We start from the raw sequence: 24,895 nt of genomic DNA on the forward strand, positions 1-24,895 counted from the left end.
TTATCAACACATCCTTCCCCGTTTTAGTCTTAATATTCTCAAAGGAAAGTGCGTAGAATTAGTAAATCTAATTTAGAAAATATAAAACAAATAATAACAGTGTTTATATTGAACTATTTAAAATGCAGTAAATAAAGTTTATTACATTTACAAGAAGAAAAGTTGTGGAGAAAAGTTATGAGCCGAATATTGTTGGGAATTATCTATTGTAAGCATTTATATAATTGTTCAAGCTTTGTGATACACTAAAGAATAAAGTAAACTAATATAAATATCAAAATAGTTATAAATGAAGTTCATAGAAATGGTTATACAAACATAGAATCTTAAAATTTCAGCAACACAAGTGTACGAGGAAGATGTTAAACAACACCATGACACACACTCACACGCATGCATGTATGCATATCTATTTCCCTATGCACACAGGCGTATATATATATATATATATATATATATATATATATATATATATATATTCAGATGAATATGGTACTTAAGTTGAGGCAACAGAACTTAGTATGCTACAATCCATACAATTTCAAACTAAGGTGATTAAAATCAAAATAAGCAACAAGGATATCCAGAGGTAATGCAGTACGGTTGTTTCATGCAACTCCATTTAATTGAACAATGCAATCATTACATCAATTTAAAATGCAGAGCAATCTTCGGCTGCACAAAGACATAGCATCTAATTAAACTAGAACAGGTGGATACATCACTATAATTATACCCAAAATCTCCAATATATATATATATATACAGAGAGAGAGAGAGAGAGAGAGAGGATTGGTGAGAGAGAGAGAGAGGAGAGAAAGAAAGAAAGGACGAAAGAGAGAAAGGAAGAAAGAGATATGAACTAAATTGAAATGTGACCTAAATGCCTGATATGCAGCAAGTTAATCAATCACGGAAGGAATTGAATTCAGATCTTAATATTTCGGCCCTCCTGCCTTTAAATAATTACAATAATTCTGATATTCACTCATAGCGTCTAGTTCTGAATCGAAAAATGTTAAGTGCGTAAACCTCCCCATATTGTTCCCATGCCCACTTTATTAGAGCCTTTATGACACCTGTCCACTTAGGAACTATTCAAATAAATTTGCCCTAAATTAAATTGTTGATTGAAGACTAAAATAATACAGAAACTGTATTGGGCTGTCAAAGTAGAAAAATAACGAAAAGATATGCAAAGAAACGAAATTAGAAACTACGTTTCCAATATGTTAAGTCTCGTATTAGGTTGAAAAAAGAAAAAAAAAACATTTATTATTTATGTCTGCTACCTGAAAATCGGGACGAGACAGTAATTGTAGGTAAATGACCTAAATGATCTCAACCTTTATCCTATAGCTACAACATATTGACGATGGTCGATTGGATATTGATTGCTTTCTTAAATCGTAATAAGCATTCCGAAGCCTGTTTCATTTATTTTATCCTCAATATTGGATACTTACATTATTATTAGATAGTGTACGGTAGTCATTATTGCTATTAGACGACCAAAGATATCACGTGTCTAAAAATCAATATATCAAAACGATTTAGTTAAAAGCTTGGACCGTGTTTATACTGAAGATTTCAAATGATCTATCTTTAAACTATACGCTAAACATATATGAAAATTGAATTGCAAAAATACGATGACCAGCAGAGGTTACTGATTGCTATTGGGAAAGCGGGTCCCGAGTACTCTTTGTGAAAATGTATTTACTTGAAATCTGCAGTCTATTCAGTCGTCTTCTTCATCTTATTTTATTCATTCTCATGAATAAAATAAAAAATACTCTCATAGGGTTCGTGTTAAAATTCGCACGTTTAAGCAATTAAAGAGAATACCAAAGTTATAGAATCGAAGTAATACACGAACTATATAACCATCATAATTATTTTGTAATATAGTAACAACATTCGTGGTGTGACCTTTGATAAGATATTTATGTCTCTTGGGAGTAGTATGACTATGAATTTATTCATAAATTTTTCTAGGTAAACTTCTATTTGATTGTGAACAACTTTATTTGAGAAATCATTCAATGTAACATACTATGTAAACAGTCTATATAAACATAGATAGATCTAGTTCCTAGGTCAGAAATACATTACTGGCTTTATAAATTGTGCATTCAATTCTCTTCCTAATTTGTTTCTTTCAGCAGCAACACTTAAGAGCATTTATTTTCGATTTCAGTAATTTCTGTGAATTTGAACCATAATAGAAGTACTGATAGTGCTACTCTGCATTCATTTCTATCCTCTTACTCAAGATAAAGTCGATTAGAACAGTCGGACAAACGGTCAGCAAAACTTGATATAAATGTAGTGACGTTAATTTGAGAAATATTTCTTTTTCTTAAGGGCCAGGAAGTAATCTGTAGTACGAAGGGGCAAGTTAACAGCTTTCGATAGTTGTATATATATATATATATATATATATATATATATAGAGAGAGAGAGAGAGAGGGGGAGAGAGAGAGAGATTAAGATGAATATGGTACTTAAGTTGAGGCAACAGAATTTAGCACGGTATTATCCATACAATTTCATAGTAAGTGATAAAAATCAAGATAAGCAACACGGATATCCAGGGGTAGTACAGTACGATCGTTTCATGCAACTCCATTTAATTTAACAATGCAATCATTACGTGAATTTAAATGCAGAGCAAACCTCATGCACAAAGACATAAATTTAATTAAGTTAAAACAGATGGACACATTAGTATAATTATACCTAGAATCTACAAGAAGTTAAAGAGATAGAAAAAGAACATGCTACCTTCACACCAGCATAGAAGCTTCTTCTTTCGCCCTTTTGAAGCCTAGCCAGACTCATGGGCCGGTTTCCCGGTTTCTGTGGCGTATGTGTTCCCCCCAGCTGGACGGGACGCCAGTCCATCGGAGAGTTACTCAAGAAACAGGAAGAGAGAGAGAGAGAAACTTGTGGCGAAAGATACAACAGGGGTCACCACCACCCCTGCCGGAACCTCCTGGAGCTTTTAGGTGTTTTCGCTCGATAAAAACGCACAACACCCGATCTGGGAATGGGAACCACGATCCTACAACCGCGAGTCCGCTGTCCTAACCACTGGGCCATTTCGCCTCCAGCATAGAAGCTACCAAGACCTTAGTAGCTTCAATGCTACAGGGAAGGCAGCATATTCTTTGTCTATCTCCTTAACTTGTTGAAGATTTTGGACATAATTATACTGTGTCCATCTGTTTTAATTTAATTTAATTCAATTCTATGTCTTTGTGCATGAGGATTGCTCCGCATTTAAATTGATGATACGATTGCATTGTTAAATAAAATGGAGCTGCATGAAACGATCGTTCTCCATTACCTCTGGATATCCTTGTTGCTTATTTTGATATGTATATATATATATATATATATATATTATATATATATATATATATATATATATATATATATATTTGCTGCTGCTCTCTATCTACATACTCCTGCGTACCAAAGACATTCCCTTAAAGATAATTTTTTCATTATTTAATATATAAATCAGTGTTTCTCAACCATATTTTTTACTTATGGACCCCTTTCATTACTTTTTTATTCTGGTGGACCCCCATGGACATTTGATTTTAAGAACTAGTTTTATAGATACTTCTTTCATACTTCTTGTTATATTTGCTACGCATTGACTTTGCTCTTCTTTTCGGATTATGGCTGCTGTTGCTTAGTGAGTGGGATTGACTCAGTTGCCAAAGTCCAAGGTGGCCCATCCGCAACTACGATACTAGATACTTTTTTTTTACTAAAAGTCTACGAACACAGCCAGGGTGAAATAATTAATGCTTTCTTCCAGGAGTGAATTAAATATTCTCAAACTTGAGGGGATGGGCCCCTTAGATACTAACATGGCCCTCCATATATGGATTCTAATGGCGCAGGGGCCACTTGCCATCGGGCAAGCTGCCGTCCTGGCCAGTCCACCACTGATGACCTATATAAAACATTAGAGGAACAGATTTTGCTGTTTCTTGCAATAAATAACTCTAAAGCATGATTTACCTTGATCCATAAAATATTATTGTGGATCTCCAATTTATTATTTTGCTTATATTATATAGATCTCCAGGGGCAATATGGTCTCTGGGTGTGAAACACTGCTGTAAAATTTATTGTCGTTTTATAGGAGTAGTAATTTGTTAGCGGGATATTCGCCTGATATTTCTACCAGAAGCTCCATTGGCGAAATACTATCTTTGAGTGGTATCCAGGATACCTGTACACGTCTTATGATAATGATTTCAAAAGTAAGCATGAACATCACCACATTATATTTTCTTTGTTTCTGAAATCAATAGATCTGATAAAGTCGAAGAGACAGCACAGTTTTTGCTTAATTATATTTGTTTATTTGTTTTTTTCACATGCTTGGGCAATAATAATTTTATTAGTTTCTTGGAAATTATTTTATAGTTTATACATTCACACCTTCTATGATAATTATTTTCGCACATATTTAATGACCAGACAAAATATCAAACTAATTAGATCTTTTACTTTTTTTAATTTTAGATTTTCATTTTTATAATAATTAAAATTTTATCGGTCTTTCCAAACAATAACCATGTTTCACTAACGATGTCTCACTAACCATGTTTCTTTAACAGTTGGCTGCTTCAAATGAAAGAGTGTTTTATTACACATCATATTTGATTGGATTGTGGTAGAAAAGTTGGATTTTCTGATAATTATGCCATTTCAGTATCACTAGTTGTTATTGTAGTGGTTGTTGTTATTACTTTCACAGTTGCTATTTGCAAAGTAATTATAGATCTACGTCATCCTTAATCGATATGCCCTATATTCATAGGCGTCAAACTGTGACAATCACGTCTTCCACCTCCGTGTAAATAATTCATTATAATTTACAAAATTTATGAAACGATGGTTGTGATTTCAAGGAGAATATGATAAACACTTCTGGCAGACCATGCAACTACGTAGTGGCTCCTTTGTTGAATCACAATATCATAAGCGATGTGGCAGTGACATGCTATAAGCGATGGTAGATTGAGAGATTAACCAAGTATTAAGATTCGATTGATATTATTTTTTAATTACTTTCATTCACTTGAATAAGGAAATCGATTTCTGTTGTGTTTGTTGAATGAAAACTCAGAATATTTGACTAACTGAACTGAGAAAATGTTTCTAATGCTGCAATATAATCGATTAAACTATTTTGGATATGACGATTATTTGCATGTTTATTCTTAATTCGTTCAACCAGTTTTGGAAGCAAAATAGGCCGATCGCTGAAGTTTACCTGATAGGAGAACTTACTTTTCCGACCAGGCTTATTGGCGCAAGAGATTCTGCGTTTCGATGTGTTTGTTTCCTCAGCTACATGTTCCTGGATCAAGTTACTGTGCATGTTAATTATTTCAGCAAACAAATTGTTTGCTGACCGGTGCTTTATCTGCTAAACGATAAAGTAAAGCGTACTTTGCGCTGCAGGTAGAGAGATTTGACGCGATAGTTTGCATATTTAATCTTAATACGTCCAGGCAAATTCGAACGCAAAATATGCTAATCATTGTGTGATTCATGGGACAACAACTTCTCTCTTTATGACGACAGTGTATAAGTGTTGCTATGTAAACTTTGCTTTCAATATAACAGGGTTATTAGATGTTAAAAATGTTAAAATCATGAGAATGTCGAGTAAATGGGTAATACTTTTGGTAATCTACGTCGTGAATTGAATTCAAGCCTTGCCGAGTCATACATTTCTCGTTCTTTCTCCTGAGGCCATGAATGAAATACCAATCAAGTACTCTCGTCGATTTCTCCCTCTTACTTTATTTCAGTTACTCACATACACTCAGTCTCACTGTCTCTCTTTCTTTTTCTCTCCCTATCTTTTCCTTTCTCTCTCTTTCTCTCACTTTCATTTCCCGATCAACAATATTTCTCTGACGAACACGATAAACAGAATATTCTTCTACCAAGAAATGCAACTTTATCGGAGAAATTATTGTGGAGGGCCATTATATTTTTCAATCCTTGCTAGTAATATTCTAGTGTTAAAAGACGAACTATGATATCTAAAAGTCAATAAAAATTTCCATAGATATCAAAGATTGTAGATGTGAGTAGAGATGCACTGATAAGCGGACGGACTTGCAGCAAGGAGACATATTTTAAAATATATATATATCGATTAATTATTGAAAGACTGAGAATACTTTTTGAAAATATTTTCGAATGTACTAACAATATACAGAGATAAAATTAAATATAAAATTTAATCTAGCTGTCGGGGCTAAATGAGCTCGTTCACCACACCGTGTCCCCCAAGTTTAGTTTTAATCTAGAGTTAGATACTTTTATCATTATCTTGTATTGGCTGGCACATTATAAATGGCTGGTGTTTGTTAAGCTTAAACTGATTAGATGTACTTCATATATATCTTTTAAATTTGTTTACGGTAAACGTTTTAATAAGCATATTCCATTTCTCCTCAGACTGAAAAACTGATGAACAACCTTAATCGATTTTCGAACCTTATTGGATTCTCATACGAGGTGTCCACGATGATTATAATGTTGATGATGATCATGATGCTGATGATGATGATGACGGACTCGCACGTCGAAGACAGCGTATGAGTGTTCCACATATGTCGAACAACCTGCATAAAAGATTTGTTTATTGTAATCAAATGTCCGTGCCGCATTCACTCACTGTCTCCATTAAACCGACGTTGTCTGAACAGGTGCACGGTGTACCACGTGTCAGGTTTCGAAGTGATGGCAGAGTGATGTGGGATGAAGTGTCTTGCTCAAGAACACAAGGCACCACACATTATAGCAATGAAAACCATGATCTCGTGATCGTGAGTCCAACATTCTAACCACTAAGCCATATATATATATATATATATATATATATTTATATATGTATATGGATATGTATATATATATATATACATGTATGGATGCATCTATGTGTGCACCTGTGTCTGTATGTATATATTATGTAATCTATGTATACATATTCACACATATATATGTGTTTGTCTGTGCAAGTAGCTATACGTATAAATTTCTACATGTATTCGTGAGCGCATGTATCTAACTATGCATGCATGTTCACGTGTATACCTTTATGTATACATGCAGTCGTACACACTGATATAGCTATGGATTGAAATGCACATATGAATCGCATTTTATGCTGAAGTGCCTGAATTTTTTACATATTTTAACAGTACCTTTGAAAAAGAAAGTAGCTGTAATACTTTCATTTAATGTGTTTATTCTAATTTAATAAGACTTATCTTGTCAAGATTGGTAGTAAGTGTTCCATCACGTTACCATGTGCTCCAATAGTTATAGTTAGAAATTTTGAGATATAATTGAGAAACTGCAGATTTCTCGACAGATCGGCATATACCCTTTCAATTATCTTAATCTTTATGCCAATAACATCGCTAATTCTGTTGACATCTGCTGGGCAACGGATTCCAGTAGCCATGCAGGATTTCGTTTAACTGTCTGAGATCATTATATCTCCTCATGCATACTGTTTTTACAAGTCTTTACATGAAAAGTACCACTAGCATTCTTGCAGATTATGTGAAACTTTGCTAAAGACATCACACTAGTGTATGTAATTATAAAATTTTCTCGCTGGGGCACCATATCTCATATGCAGTAGTATTATTATTTTCAAACAGCTACTTTCAAGATTGGTGATACTACTGTCCGAATGCCATAGCTTATGCATGGGCTGTGACATAGAAGAGTTTTCTGCAGTTTTCTCCCCTTTAGTGCAACAGGTGTTTTGTTATTACTTTTTCATTATAGAAAAATCTATCTCCTTCAAATAGGGATTAATAACACGATTTTTAGTTCAAGATAGACTTAACTGGTTACCCAGATTGCATGATAACTTTGAAGCATTCTTGGAATATACGAATGTAGGAAGCTTTCGCTTTATGCATAGAGTAACTCTTTTGCTATTGGAGATGATTTCTGCTATTTTCTAAATGTTTATCTATGGTCATCATGTAGAGAATACATTTTGAGAGACTCATTTCTAACCATGATGATGTGATCTGTCTCCAATATGCAGATTTCCTACATGACTGAGCATCAATATTTCGTGCTTAGTATATGGGATATTAAAATATGTCAATGCTTACCAAGCCTGTCAGTTAACGCTTAAATTAGAGGAAGTCTACTGATGCCATGAAAATGTCTCATATAGATTAACAGTTTGGGTTTCTATCATCACAACTCCGGACTCATCAAGCATCCATGCATGTAGTCGAAATGTTGCCCCGAACATAATTATAGCAAACACATTGTGAGCTAGTGATTGCTATATGTGGAAAGTTCAAAGAACTGTAATTTCTTTATACCGATATTATAGTCCCTGGTTATAGTTGTAGTTTTCCATCGTGTTACGACTATGTAATAAATTTTATCCTGCCGCTCGCTAGATATTTTGAAATTGTATTTTGGCAGGGATTTCCTTCATACTATTCATAATCTTGGCACATACTTCCAGAGCTTCCACAAGTAAGTAATGGGTTTAGCTGCTGTTTCTGTCTTCTAGTGAGTCAATCGTATAAAATTCAGATTCCCTTAACAAAGAGAGTTACTAACTGCCTCCTTGAAACAAATCGATGCGATACAGTATCGCTCACTGCAGTTAACTCTGGAACGGTAGTCCTAGTGGATATCAAGTTGGTTATGAATTTGATAATGGCATTAAAAAGTTTTGAATATCGAAGGCTTTTTAGTATAATCAAATGGGGAAAAAAATCAAATGTTTTCCTTTGATACCACTGTACTCCAGACATCAAGGTTTTGTTAATTTTTCAGATACACCTTTCTTCCACCTGCTTGTTCAGCTACTTCTCACAGTGATGTTGGAGAAATAGAGTCAGACAGGCTGTATCCCTTTTTACATGAGTTTATGATATGCAATAGGGTGGTAGGTTTTCGTCTACTGAAGAGCATTTTTGGGGGTATGTGTATTCTTTCTACTGGCGTGAGCAAGAGTGGTTTGCTTACATTTCTATAGCGAACTTACCAGTAAAGATGAATAGAGGGTTAGATTTTGGTTCTAGTGTTCCACAATCAAGTCTCTTTCTGGTGCTTTCCTATCGAAAATATTTTGAATCACAATTTCAAGGACTTCACCATTGATGTTTTGATAAATTTTTTGCACTCAACATATAGATTAATCTCCCCTGCCTCACACCACCTTTTTCCTAGAATCACCCTGTATTTCCCGTGAAGAAATCTCTGTAGCATTTATTCATTACCCCCTCATGTCTATGTAAATTGCTGATTAGTTTTCATTGAGCGTCTTGCTAATTATTTTTCTTTTAGCTGCTTTCTTCTGATAACGAGATTTTCTTTATCAGCTTCTATCTAGATCCTATTTAAGGGCAATTTAAGGGCATATACTCAAGTTTTCTCTTCTTACTGTCATCATAAATAGATTCTATTTTAATTTTCAATCTGTTTATAAGAAGTGAAGTTATTTTGTTGTTAATATGTGGTGATCACTGTTAAGTGAATTAGACTTCAGTATAATCTGTATCTAGTTATAAAACCATATATATGAAGTGATAAAAATTATCTTGCTATAACATTAGAAATAAATAACTTATTTTTGTGATTCTATTTTAAATTATTCCCTACGTTATTTACAATGTTGAAGCTTTAAACAAGTCTTCTGGTTTACCTAATTATTTGAATACGGGTTATAACGCATGCTTTACTCTATTCTATTTCAAATTTGTCACGAATTTCTGAGCGAAACGTATGTTCCTATTAAGAACTGTTTGAACTCAGAATTTAATTTAAAAATAAGAAAAAATAAAAGAAGTAAAATGTGGACGACAAAAATGTAGTCGTTGTTAAAATATGCTGGAGTGAGAATATGAAGATTCTGACACGGATAAAAATCTTAGAATTTTTTGTGAACTCTTTACTTAAAATTTTATTTTGCAAATATCACGAATTGGTAGCTACCATATGCACTTACAGAGTCAAATATAATTATTTTATCTTTTAACCCTCTAACAGGGATTCAGTTATATTCTAAAACTTGATTTTTAAATTCAAGCTTAATCTCAGTCCAGAAAAGCAATCAATACAACTTCCCAATTTTTCTTCGATATTATTAGAAAAATATATTCAAACAATATTCTAAAAATAATACGGTCGATATGGCAAGACTTAACAGCAAAATACTAAAAGTTTTCATACATCGTAATTTTCAAATATTTTCTATATTATCATAATTTGTTGCCAATACTGTACTAGCACGTGAGTAAGTGACAATAAACATAGAGTTGTTCACACGCGGAGTATTGAAAGTGACACAAGATGTCACAGAACATTAAAAAAATAATTGGAAATTCTAAAGCGATGATTTGTTTAATTTTTACTTATTGTCTGATTTCTTTATCTTGAAATCGTACTCGCTTAGTATAGCTATCTATCACATCTATAGTATAATACTTAATCGAAATACTCCACAATTCAGGCCAACCTGCACACATATATACGTATATTTAAATATATATAAATATGCATATCCATACATACATATGTACTTATATATGCATGCATACACATAGACATACAGACACATACATATATACATTTGTGTGTATGTATGTGTGTATGTACAGATATAATATATGTATGTATATATATATATATTATATGTATGTATGTATATATAGACAGTTATTGCATTCACATTTCGGGTTTTATTGCTAATATGTTTAATTCTCACCGTTGTGTTTTCACACGGAATCATGCATGGCCACATCAATAATGAGAGAAAAGAACGTGGCGCTGATATTTGTGCTCTTTTGTTTCATCTGCTATATATGTTTCAGTATTCGGCAACACATGATGTTACATTATAGATGCACTTCATAGAGGTAGCATACATACGTTAACAGATCTTAGCGCAAATAATCGAGAACTACATGTCACAAACATGCAGCAACCAAATTTGAATACGATATTAGAGGGGGAAAATAGAGAGGATATCTAGGTTAAGAACTACCAATAGGGATCGGATTCGAGAATAATTGGGGTGAATTGTTGACAAGATTTAGGGGACAGGTCACACTTACATGATATTTTGATTACGGAGAAAAGCGAGCGAGTAGATAATAATTTGGGTTCCATTTTGGATGCAATAAACATACAGCATTAAGGTTCATGGCGTCAGTATTGATAGACGTGCCCGGAATCATATCCACATACACATACAAACAAGAGTACAAATATTCATTAACAGGTCCGCGTCCTCACCCACTCATATAAAGACACACAAGTAAACAGACTAGTATATACATATATACATGCACACATATCTACCTATCTGTCAATCTATCTATCTATCTCTCATATACACACATATATTCACACAAGCATACACACAAAATAGATGTGCAGTATGTATATAATGCAATAAGATATTATAATAATACATTAATATATTAAGATATATTAAATACATCATAATATAGGTGACAGCAGCAATTAAAACCAAAACGCTAAAATTAATAAATGATGGTGCAAAATAGCGCATGCAATTACTAGAAATGAGAGCTAAAATTTTAACACATACAGCCACACAAAGCCACTAACCTCATGAACTATCCGGCATGGTGAGCAGCAAGCCACAGCATCTTTCGTTGGCGAGATAAGCTCACGGAAAGGAGTAATTTGGTAAAATTTTATCATGTGATTTCGAAATTTGATCAATATGGTCTTATTTCTCGTCAGAGGCTTCGACGATTACTCTGGATTAATATATGTGTGTATGCACACATACACATATACATATTCATGTACGTTCCCAACACACACGTACATAATGAAATACAAAATTATTATCTATATTTGTGGTTGTGGTGGCCGCGATCTCACCTTACTAACTCCCGCTCCCCCATCCTCTATTTTTGTACCTCGCAACTCTTTGAATCTTATTACTGAATGTATGTGATACGTATTTCTCGTTGATCTGTTTGCGGATGTGTTAGTTTATGTATGATACTCTAACAAGCTGCATCTACAGCTTAAATCTATTCAGTGACATGCGGCATTACCGAATATTAAAACACATGTAACAGATGAAATGAAGGAGTACCAAATTCAAGCACATAGTGTTTCCCCTCATTATTTATGCATACGATGGATCCCTGGAAAGTTTTGGGCTTTAGTTAAAAGAAAACAAATGAGTATTATTTAATTATGATTTTAATCAACATATTCCCTTCTCAGACTCATACACTTATTGCCTAATACATATATACATGTATACATATGTATTAGGCATTTAATCATTCGAAATATTAAACCGTTAACAGTGAAATGGAGCATTACTTGAGAGTATTTTCATGCCTTCTTTTCATCAACGTTTGTGCAACCTAATGTGATATGTATGGATCAAAACACACAAATTTCGTTTCGTCTTCAAAACCGATATCTCTATTCTAACACAGAGAAAAAATACGATTGATTACGGTAGATGATGGCAGATATTAGACGGGAATAGGTCAGGAATTTCATCAAATAAATTCCACTCTATAGCATTGGTCATTCAGATTCTATCATAGAATATATTTGATCAAATCACCGGAGACAGAATCGCGCCCTTCTATTCGAGATATCTTTTGTCTTTTGTCGTTTGCATGTTTTGGCCATTAGACTGCAGCATTGCTGGAGTACTCACTTGAATTTTAGTCGAACGAATCGTGGCTGGTACTTATATTTTTAGCACGGTATTTATATCGATGCCTTTTTGCCGAACCGTTTGTATTACGGAGACGTAAACACACAAATGCTGGTTATCAAGCAGTGGCGGCGGAACAAATACAAACACAGGCACACGCAAAACATATTCTCTCTCTCTCTCTCTCTCTCTTGTTATTTTCTTAAGAATTCATTTTCCTCGGTGTCTTTTCTTTCAATGTTGTCTATTGTTTAGATATAGGTGGAAGCCTATTCCACGCATAAAATTAGTTGTGATGCATCGAGTAACCAATATATCCATTAGCTGTTATCTCTCATAGGTTTATTAAGAACTATAACATATAATTCTTCATTTCAAGTATAAGGTCAGAGTGAAAGTACTTGTGCTCCTTAGATATGCATGAATATATATATATATATATATTATATATATAATATATATATATATATATATATATATATTATATATATATATAATTGAAGGTATCCCAGATACCACCATGCTAGAGATGGCAGCCAAATCATGACTCCAAAACCACATGACGTCTTCAAACAGCAGTAAGTGAAGAGACAAATGGACAAATAAACTAGCAAAATATTGGATAATCTTAGACCCTGGGTTTCTGGCCATGTATAAAAATATAATTTGATTCTTCAGTGAGATAAACCATGATAAAGAACATAAGTACGAATATATATATATATATATATATATATTATATATATATATATATATATATATATATATATATATATTATATATATATATATAGATATATATATATATATATATATATATATATTATATATATATATATATACATACACGGAAGAGGCAAAGTATATTCCTATACAGTGCCAGAAATCCAAGGCCTGGGATTATCCAATATTTTGCTAGTTTATTTGTCTATTTGTCTCATTACCTAGTGCTATATGAATAGTTTATGTGGTTTTGAAGTCAGGCTTTGGTTGCCATTTCTAGCATGATGATACCTTGAATACCCTCTGTTATAATATTAATGATAATTATTACCTATAATACTTGATATGACCATTATTTTGAATAACAGTCTTATCCTTATCCATACGTACATACACACACACATACACACACATACACACACACACATACACACACGCACACACACACACATATATGTCGAAAACACTTGACCGAAACCTGCAGGGGAAAAGGAAGCGAGGACGCCCGAAGCAGACGTGGAAGCGGGGCATTTTGGACGAGCTCAGGACCACTGGCCTGATATGGGAAGCAGCAAAGAAACACGCCAATGACTGCAAACAGTTGAAAACAGCAGTTGAGGACCTACGCTGCATAAGGGGCAAAAAGGATTAAGAATATATATATATATATATATATATATTATATATAATATATATATATATATATATATACATACATACATATGGACACTCACGCAGATATACGGACTTGTCCTACTACTTAAATTCAAAAGCACTTGGACAGATGAACATACTCATCGATATAAATAGACTTGTTTAGGAAATATCAGTTAAAACGTATTCCGGCGTGCAATTCCACGGTCCACTTTGAGTTCTAGATCCAACGTAGGGGAGGTTCCAGGTATGATGTCATCGAGATGAGAGAGTCAAAATGTATTCATTATCAAACAAATATTAAATGTCAAAGTTTGTTTATTCACTTGAAAAAGAAGTCTTATTTTTTTTTCATGATATAAATGATTTGTTCATCGATCAATAAAACGCGTCTGAAGCAGTTGTAGTGAACTACAACCCACTTCTATTCTTGTGTATCTGTGTCTATATATATATATATATATATATATAATATATATATATATATATATTATATTAATTAGAGACAAAACCGCTATTATGCAATCAAACATTTCTATGAGACATTCTTCAGGTGGTTTCCAAACCTTCTTTGCAAGTTTTAAAACTTGCAAAGAAGGTTTTGAAACCACCTGAAGAATGTCTCATAGAAGTGCTGACACGAAACGATCGTAGTGGTTATTTTATTATATTTAATTTATATAAAACTTTTTATGTATTGGCTTAAGTCTTTCTTTGTTTGATTTGCATAATAGTGGTTTTGTCTCTAATTAATATAATATAATATGTTACTATAAAATTGGATTCAATCCTAAATCTGATTTTTCCCTGTAAATTTGGATTTATTCCCTAATATTTATTATTATTTATATATATATTATTTATATATATATATATATTATATTATTTATATATATATATATATATATATATATATATATATATATATATATATACATGTGTGTGTGTGTGTAACTACACACGTACTGTTGGCGATTCCTTTTTCTTCTTTGTACTTTTGCCTGTCTACTTCCCGACGAAGAGTTATGCTCAAAACGTCAAGCTCTCTGTTTTCAACTATCGTCAAGCTGATACATTTCTTGTGCACGTCCTCCTGTTGTCCGTTAATTTTAATTGTTTATTTGAATTGACTGTATATATATATGTGTGGCGAGCTGGCAGAGTCGTTAGCGCGCTGAACGAAGTACTTAGCGGTATTTCGTCTCATCAACCGGGGTGATGTTATCGATTTAATCCCGCTGTCCCTGTTTGTCTTCTATATGTTTAGCTTCCTGTGCGCAAGAAAAAAATATTTGTGTGTGCACGTGCGCGCGTGTAGACGTATGTATGTGTGTGTGTGAGAGTGTGCGTGTGTATGTACCAGCATGTTAGTTATAACTCTTGTTGATTAGCTCCGAGTCAGCTCAAATTTCAATGAGTAGAACCCCGTTAAAGGCTTTTAGTCACGATCAATGTTTTTTCCCCTTTTTTAAGGATATCTAATATCACATAACTTATGTGTCTTTATTAAGGCTGTGGCGGGTGATTCGAGAATAAAATTGACAGCTATGCTAGCAACTCATGCATACAAGCAGAAACTCCTTATGTGTTTCCGGTGTAACTGAATTAGTTATTCATGTTTATGTACATGAATTAGTCTATGCATCATTGAACTCGTGTGTGGCTCTGTCTCTGTCTTTTACACACACACACACATACACACACTCACACACACACACGCACACACACACACACAAGGTTATTGCCAGCCGCAAATATGCTAAGGGAATATTCGAACACGTAAGAAAGCCATTAAGTATGTTGTCATGTAGAATATTTCTCGGTGTAGAAATGTGGTGTGTATACACCAAAATCATCCCACAGCTCCAACTACCAAGACTCTGAGAGGCAAGCATGTCGGTTATTCTATCTTCAATCGCAGAAACTGGACAGGATGCACCGCGAGCTCATAAAAGAGATTATCTCCCTTATGATATTCCCGTCATCGTATAATGACTGGGAGTGCTAATCAACGGCTCATCGCAGACAAATTATTGGATAGTAGCGCTAAGCACTGATGTGTATAAATACAAATTTATATTCAGTTCAAATGTGTTTGGGGCATATTCGAAGCATTAAGAAAGCTATTTATTGTATTTTGTAATAGAAAAGATTTCTCGCTGTAGACAAGTGGTTTTTAAAAAACAGCTCGCTGTGCCAACAACCCAGACTGTGAGTTGCAAGCATTTCGAAGAGGCACTAATCAATGGTTACTTAGATGTGGTAGCATTTTGAAGATATTCTACTCGTAAAATCTATTTGGATTTCAGTCCATTTGGTGAGAATGTTATTTTCTACAAGATTTAGAAACATAAAAATGTAAGTTTGTAATATATTTTCGCACAAGCAATTGAAGATTTAAATGGTTTGGGAAACTTAAAGTGTGTAGATCACATAAATATTTTCACACCTTCCGAGAATGATGGCAGAAAGGAAAATTCTCATCTTATTGAAGACGTTACACAAACACTTCGAACGTATTAGACTCCAATAAATGCATAAAAGTAGCAAATAGCAGCGTTAAGCTGAATAACTGATTACGACCACCACTGAAAAAGAGGAGCATTCTCTCCGATGGATTACCACATTAATTCCATCTATCAGATTTAATCTATAATCCTTCGATTGACATGAAGCCAGGGTAAATGGCACTTTTCAATGGCGTCGTGCCAGTGATTGCAAAGAAACCTATTTTCGCAAAGCGAAATTTTTACTTCTTCAGATAATTCAATTTATCACTCAACTTGAGTGAAACTTAAAGGTATAACCTAAAAGAAATTATTCCTTAATTGATTAAATTTTATATCAAGCAATAAACAATTCAGCTGTACAATTTGTTCTCGTAAATATGCTAAACATTCTGTATAAAACAATAGAATTTATATTATTTCCCTCAAACAGTCATTAACATAAATGATGGGCCTGGAAGTAAACAAGCTCAAGAAGTAAAAAGGCACAGGTCTCCTCTCTCTCACGAAAATAAATAAATAAATAAAATGACAAAAAAAATCCTAACAAACTACCTCGTTCCACAGTGGGCCTCTGATCTGAAGCTGACTAAAGGGTATTTAGTTTGAAATTTATATCGGATATTGCAGGAAGGCACATAGTGTTCTTGGGATTATAATAGACTTCCCATATTTTTATTAGTGAATTGTGATATCTTATTTATTTGCTTATGGACGCTACGATAATGAACGTGATAAAATCTTTTTGCATGGTAGTATCACACACTTTTATTCAGTTACGTGAGGATGCACCCCATTGAAAAAAGATCTAAATATGATTAATATTAGTAAAGCTGAGTTCATGCAGAACTTAAAGTGCTTTAGCATACACTAATACACATGCTTAAAAAACTATCAAAATATCTAATACACCTACAACATCACATGGGATTATGAATAGAATGCATGCAAACGTTTTTAATTAAGATGAAGCTTTTTAGTAAGTATACTCTTCCGTACACAAGTATCGTTTGTGTAATGATGAATTACAAATTAACTTAACACCTAAATTCGACATCTCATATGACACCTCCGACACAGTACTTCTATAATATTTGTGACTGAGATTACTATGCCATATCAAAAACAATGTCGTTAAATTGATGTTGACGTTTTCTTTATTTTATTCATAATTATGAATAAGAACTGAGATTTATTTGTACGATTTCGTGTATTCATATGAACACACACACGCGCGCATGCATACATACATCTGTTTGTGAGTATGTGCATAAAGTGGGGTGTGATAAACATAGATCATGAGGATGACAGAGAACAGATGCTAGTACTTGTAAGTACATGAATAATGTGTGCCGTTGCAAACGTGTCTTTCGTGAGTGCATGTGTGAGATCTCAGTTAATAAATATATGTTAAATCTATATATCTATCTATCTATTTTTCTATCCATGTATCTATATATATATATATGTATATATACATTATATATACATATATATATATATATATTATATATATATATATATGTATATATATATATGTATATATATATATATATATATATATATATATATATATATATATATATATATATATATATGAGAGAATTCACAAAAAAGACAAAAGACAAAGGCAGGTGGTGTAGACATAAAGAAATGTATTACGTTAACGGTCGGGAAGTGAAAATGAATGTATGTAAATATATGTATATATATATATATATATATATATATATTATATATATATATATATATATATATATATATATATACATACATATATTTACATACTTACATTCATTTTCATTTCCCGACCGTTAAAGTAATACATTTCTTTGTTATATATATATATATATATATATATATATATACATATATATATATATAACAAAATAATAAATAAAACAACAATAATAATAAAATAATATATATATATATGTGTGTGTGTGTTTGTATATATATAAATAAGGATAATATGTTATTTATATACCGATCTTATCAGGTGGCCAGTATGGGAATAAAAACCTTCAAAGGTAATAATTATTATAAAAAATATAATTTAGGATTCATAGGAGATACCACCACGCTGGAAATAGCAGCCAAATTTTGCCTCTAAAACCACATTAAATGTTCGTAGTTTTAGAATCAAGTTTTGGGTACTATTTCCAGCGTGGTGGTATGTCTTAGATACATTAAATTATAATTTTAAATATACATGTATATATAAATAATCTCTGCTTGCAACTACATATGTGGGTGTGGATGAAATCTTGATATTAGCAATCACCAAAACATCTTATTTATCTGAGCTAAAATTATTAATGTGTTTATCTCACATGAGATATCGAGATGTTTTTCTGTGTATTAAGACAAAGAAATTAGAAATATTTCCTTTATTCAAAACAATAGAGAGGATATAGTGAATTCTTTGATGAACACTTAGTTTCTATACATGCACAACATCAGGTGTGAAAGAGAGACGGAACATATGCTCATTACATGAACTTGTATTTGTGTGTGGGTCTTGTGGCAATGCGTGCTTACGTATGAGCCTTTCGGCAGTGTCTGTTCCGATAATCCCAGCTGAAAAATATACTTCAATAGCAGCATCACATAAATTCAACGTACTTGAATATGATTATTATTTATTTATTTCTAACTACATTACAGAAGTTGTAAGATAAAACAGTAAATATTTAATTTGAATTAATGTATTAAAAGCATTGTCTCATCACATTCACAAATTCCTTGATATTGCTAGTTGCTTAACGAGTATTTTATTTTGCAGTAATATTTCAATAAACAGATTTATACCCAAGTTCTTTCCGATTTTTTGCTTTATATGGCGCCAGTTTGCTTTATACGGCAATGTATCTATCAATCTATCTATCAATCTATCTATCAATCTATCTATCTATCTATCTATCTATCTATCTATCTATCTATCTATCTATCTATCTATCTATCTATCTATCTATCTATCTATCTATCTATTATCTATCTATCTATCTATCTATCTATCTATCTATCTATCTATCTATCTATCTGTTGTTGATTATGTGCTACGTATGTCAGTTGATACCATCTCTGGCAAGGGCTTTGAAATAAAACCAAGAAGAAGTTCCAGACACCCAGCTGAGTACTTGACAGACACTGACTTTGCTGACGACATCGCACTTATCAGTGATTCTCTCTCCAATGCCCAGTCTCTCTTACAATCTCTTGAACAAGCCTCAAATTGTGTAGGTCTTTACCTCAATGAGACCAAAACTGAATACATAAACAAGTGCCTGTCCAACAGTGATTGCATCATCCACACTCTCAACAGTGCACCTTTAAATATGGTTTCTGATTATAAATATCTTGGGTCATACATATCATCATCTGGAAAAGACTTTCTAACTAGAAAGGGTATGGCCTGGTCAGCCTGTAATGACATGCATAAGATCTGGTCATCAAATCTAAGTAGAGACTTCAAACTTGAAATATTCAAAGCCACAGTCGAACCAATCCTACTATATGGCTCAGAAACCTGGACGTTATCAAAGAAGCTTGAGAGGCGGTTGGATGGAACCTACACTCGCCTCCTTATGAGAGCTCAAAATCTCTCGTGGAGGCGCCATCCAACTAAAATGCAAATATATGGGAAATTACCACCTGTGTCATCTCTTGTGAAAGGTAGGAGAGTCCAGTTTGCTGGACATTGTTGTAGAGCTGAAAAAGAAGTAATTTCTACTCTTCTCCTCTGGAAGCCATCTACTCGCAACACCAGAGGGCGCACACTCTCCTACCCTGATGTAATCTCCAGGGATACAGGCATCCAGCAACAGGACCTCCGTAATGCTATGATGGACCGTGAAGTCTAGCGCAACATGGTAAATGCCATTGTCTCGACCACGGTCGAACAATAATGATGATGATGATCTATCTATCTATCTATCTATCTATCTATCTATCTATCTATCTATCTATCTATCTATCTATCTATCTATCTATCTATCTATCTATCTATCTATCTATCTGACTATCTATCTACCTACCTATCTATCTATCTATCTATCTATCTATCTATCTATCTATCTATCTATCTATCTATCTATCTATCTATCTATCTATCTATCTATCTAACTATCTGGCACCGCGAGTGTCGCGTTGCTCTCAAGCAACTCTGCCGTCCTGGGTCGACCTTAAGTGACTTCAACACAACCAAAGCATTCTATAGGGGTTTAGTGGAGGGGAGGTACGACGACGAGCTCGGGGCGAACCTGGACGTCGACGAGGAGTACCTGACCCGCCTGTTCGGGACGACTTTCGGGCCAGGGCCCATGGACAACTTCCAGAGATCCCTGGCCTGGCAGTGCTACCGAGAAGCGCTACCCGTTCGGGATAAGCTCTACAGACACGGCTCGAGAAACACGGGGCCGACCTGCCCGAGATGCGGTCAGAGCGACGAAACCGTTCTGCACGCACTCGTTCAGTGTCCAACAATTTCCGACCTGTGGGCTTATGTCGAACAACTGCTGTCACGTGTGGGACGAGTCGGTTTATCAGCTGAGTCTATCGTCAATATTGTCACGCCTCCTTCCTTCAAACGGGAAGGAAGAGCTATTTTCATCATCCTTGTGGCTATGGCGAAAGAATGTATCTGGTGGACGCGTCTGAAAGGATTGGAGACAAACACTTTCCTCTCTGGTCAATCTCTCATCAACTTCTTCAAGTACCACTTGAAAAGGAAAGTGAGAGTAGAGAGGCAAGTTTTGTCTAGCGAATGTTTTAAAAAAAGATGGGTGAATGTAGCAAGAATGGCACGTATGAATGACGAAGCCACCTTGAGCATAGTCCTATGAACCCAGAAATCGAAAACAGAGAGTTGCTTATTTGCAAAAAAAAAAAAAAAAAAAAAAAAGAAATATAAAATGGACTTCATTGACCGAGGTTACCGTGGTCTTTTCCGCAGGCTTTTCTTTCCACGGGTAAACCTCACCTGTCCTCCCTTTACACTTCATATTGACATTTCTGTGATAACGATCCCTATTGATCATTTTTTTTTCCTCTCCCCCCTTTTTTTTTTTTTTTTTTTTAACCCCCCTTATTTTTGTCCTCTTTCTCTCCTTTTACGATCCCTTTTGATCGAACCTCCCCCTTCCTTTTTTTTTTTTTTTTTTTAATACCTTCAAAAGAAAAGCTCTACCTTGTAATTTGTTCTATCTGTGTGCAGCCCTGTGTGGCTAATAAAGAAACATATCTATCTAACTATCTATCTATCTATCTATCTATATATCTATCTATCTATCTATCTATCTATCTATCTATCTATCTATCTATCTATCTATCTATCTATCTATCTATCTGTATGTATGCATATATGTATGGATATATGTAGGTAAAAAAAGAACAAATATGTGTGCAAACGTGTGTTTATCCATGTGTGTGTGTGTGTGTTTGTGTGTGTGTGTGGTTTTGATGCATGATTTTGCGATTGAGCGAAAGCCTATTCAAACTGAGGGTAAAGTACTGTTCAGAAATTAATGTATGTAAATACACTTTGTTTATGACTTATATAGATTTATTTCTGAAAAGAAGAGAATCTGGGATGTGTCGAGCAATTGTTAATCAACAAAACTGTGATGTCAGAGGTGCGAGAGCATAGGAGGAACCTAGTTTCAGTGTGACTAGACTACAAGAAAGATTTGACTCTGTTCCCCACTCATGGATGCTAGAAGCCCGTCAACGTGCTAAAGTTCCAGTGGGCATAGTCAAAGCCAAAGCTTACGTAACATAATTGTGGGCTGCCATCTTGAAATTAAACACATAGCGAGACTGTAATATCACTGATAGAATACAGTATCGCAAAGGCATTTTCCTAGGGGCCACTGGTTCACAAGGAGAAGTACCAAAAATACACACTGATTCTTTGTGGATGAGTTGAAACGTTATGCAAAGAACATGCATGAGATGAAAACGAGCCGTCACCTAGGTACAACGTTCTCAAAGGATGTAGGTTGGGGTTTGATAAGGATAAATGTTGTTATATGGTTGTGAAAAGGGGGAAATTATAAACCAGACTTGCAACATCTCCATCAATGATTTGACTTTTTTCCCTATATCTGACGATAGGGGTGGATGAACACAAATCTTACAATGGTACCTGTAACAAAACATGTGTCCCTAAAGAATGTTACAGCCGAATAAAGAAAATTTGAACCTCAGAACTCTCTGCATTCAATAAAACAGTGGCCCACAATGTGTTTGCAGTACCAGTACTCATACCAACATTTAGGCTACTTGATTTGACGCTTGATGAGATCCGAGCCATTGATGTGAAAACCTGAAATATTTTCACAAACATATATCATTTCCACATAAAGAGTGACGTACACCGCCTCTACCTAAAACGAAAACAAGGTGGCTTTTGAATGTTGTATAATATTTTTTCGGCAACGTCTTTTAACCACCAAGTGTCAAAGTCCATCGCTTGACCAAGTTTGCATACATGAGGTTGATAACATCATAAGGCTTAGAAGGCAACTCCTTGAGCAACATGTTTGATAACCTAGAATACATGCCCAAAGAAGTCGCACTGCAACGTATCATCTGACGAAAGGATGAGATTATGCAAGCAGAAGACTATGCATGGATATATTAGTAGAAAACTCCGAGATGATAGCAACATTGATCATGATTACTATCTCCCACTTTGAAGATTATGCGTTTGCAATCCAGGAACAGGGGAATACCAATCAAGTACCTGATGCACAAAGGGGATACATATGCTGGATAAGCAGTAAAATGTGACAACTGATGCAGACTTTGTAGAGTTAATACCAAAGATTTCAGCCACATCATAAATAGTAATCGGAAAATGTAATCACGGTATTATCTACCGATGAGATATAATGTTGTAACTATGACACTAATTTGGGATAGAGAAGAGAAACTGTGTACAGTTGTGAAAATTAGCTGCCCAGCAGATGTCAATATAAGCTGAAGATTAGAGAAAAAGAGAATACCGACGCTGAACTATTGAGAAACATGCAGTTACTCTATCCAAATTACAATATGAGGTTTATATATGTAATTATTGGGGCCTTGGGATACGTAACACACTGCCCAAATCGAGAAAGGAGAAAGCTAATTCGAAGACTACAGATCCAATCCATCTGTAAAACTTTCCAGAGTTTTATGATTTAAATATATATGGACACGTCTAGATATGCAACTATATGCGCAACATATACATACATACATACATACATACATGCATGCATACATACAAACAAACAGAAATATTCTGTTGTTGATGTTAAAATTCCAATGAAGGAGCCTTGGATCTAGTTTAGAAACCTTTCTGTATTGGCAAGGAATCTTGAAATAAACCTGAACAATGACATGCATGCATACATACATACATACATACATACATACATACATACAATACATACATACATACATACATACATACATACATACTTACATACATAAACAGAAGGGGACGTGAATATAAGCGTTGTATGTTTAATCACCATTTAGCGCTCATGGCGATCGGAATCTTGAACACCGGGATGTTTTTCAGTGACAGCTATTCTAGAGCAAGAACTATCCGCTAGAGGAACGATCAAAATCTAGTGGATTTGGGAATAGAAAGAGAGACAACTTATAAATAGTTGTCAGCTATACTTTTATATGAAAAGTTTCAAATATAATTAACATGATGAAATCAAGATTTTGCAGCTGTTTCGAATGATAGTTGGCTGGTTGATAGCATAATGTATATAATGCAAGCACGTCCAATATGGAAGTAGTATTTTCAATTGACATAAAAGGAAAACAAAATAGCGACAAGAACATCCGTTGATATCTTTGTGAAGTAATATCAGAATTTTTAGACGATCAAGAAAAACAACTATATATTGGGACTATAAATGAGATTGCTAGAAATACATAGATCAGAGGTGATAGAGAAAGATAGAAAGGTAGTTAGGTATAGTGGACAGAATATCTGCGAGGAAAGGAAAAGGAAAAGTAGATGAATCGACAGGAACCATAGCTATGGCGGTAGTAATACAACTGAGATATTGAGTGGCTATAATCCTAGAAAGAGCAAAGGAAAAAAAAAAGGGAGCGAAGGTTGTGACTGTAAGGTGTCAAAGAGGGCAAGGCTAAAGAAACTACGCAAGTCAGTAAGTGTAATTTATCCACTTTCGTCACAAGAGTTATAAGCAGTGGCTATAAAGCTAAGTACTAATAGAAGT

Source organism: Octopus sinensis, linkage group LG1 (assembly GCF_006345805.1).
Source record: "Octopus sinensis linkage group LG1, ASM634580v1, whole genome shotgun sequence".
Taxonomy (NCBI): domain Eukaryota; kingdom Metazoa; phylum Mollusca; class Cephalopoda; order Octopoda; family Octopodidae; genus Octopus; species Octopus sinensis.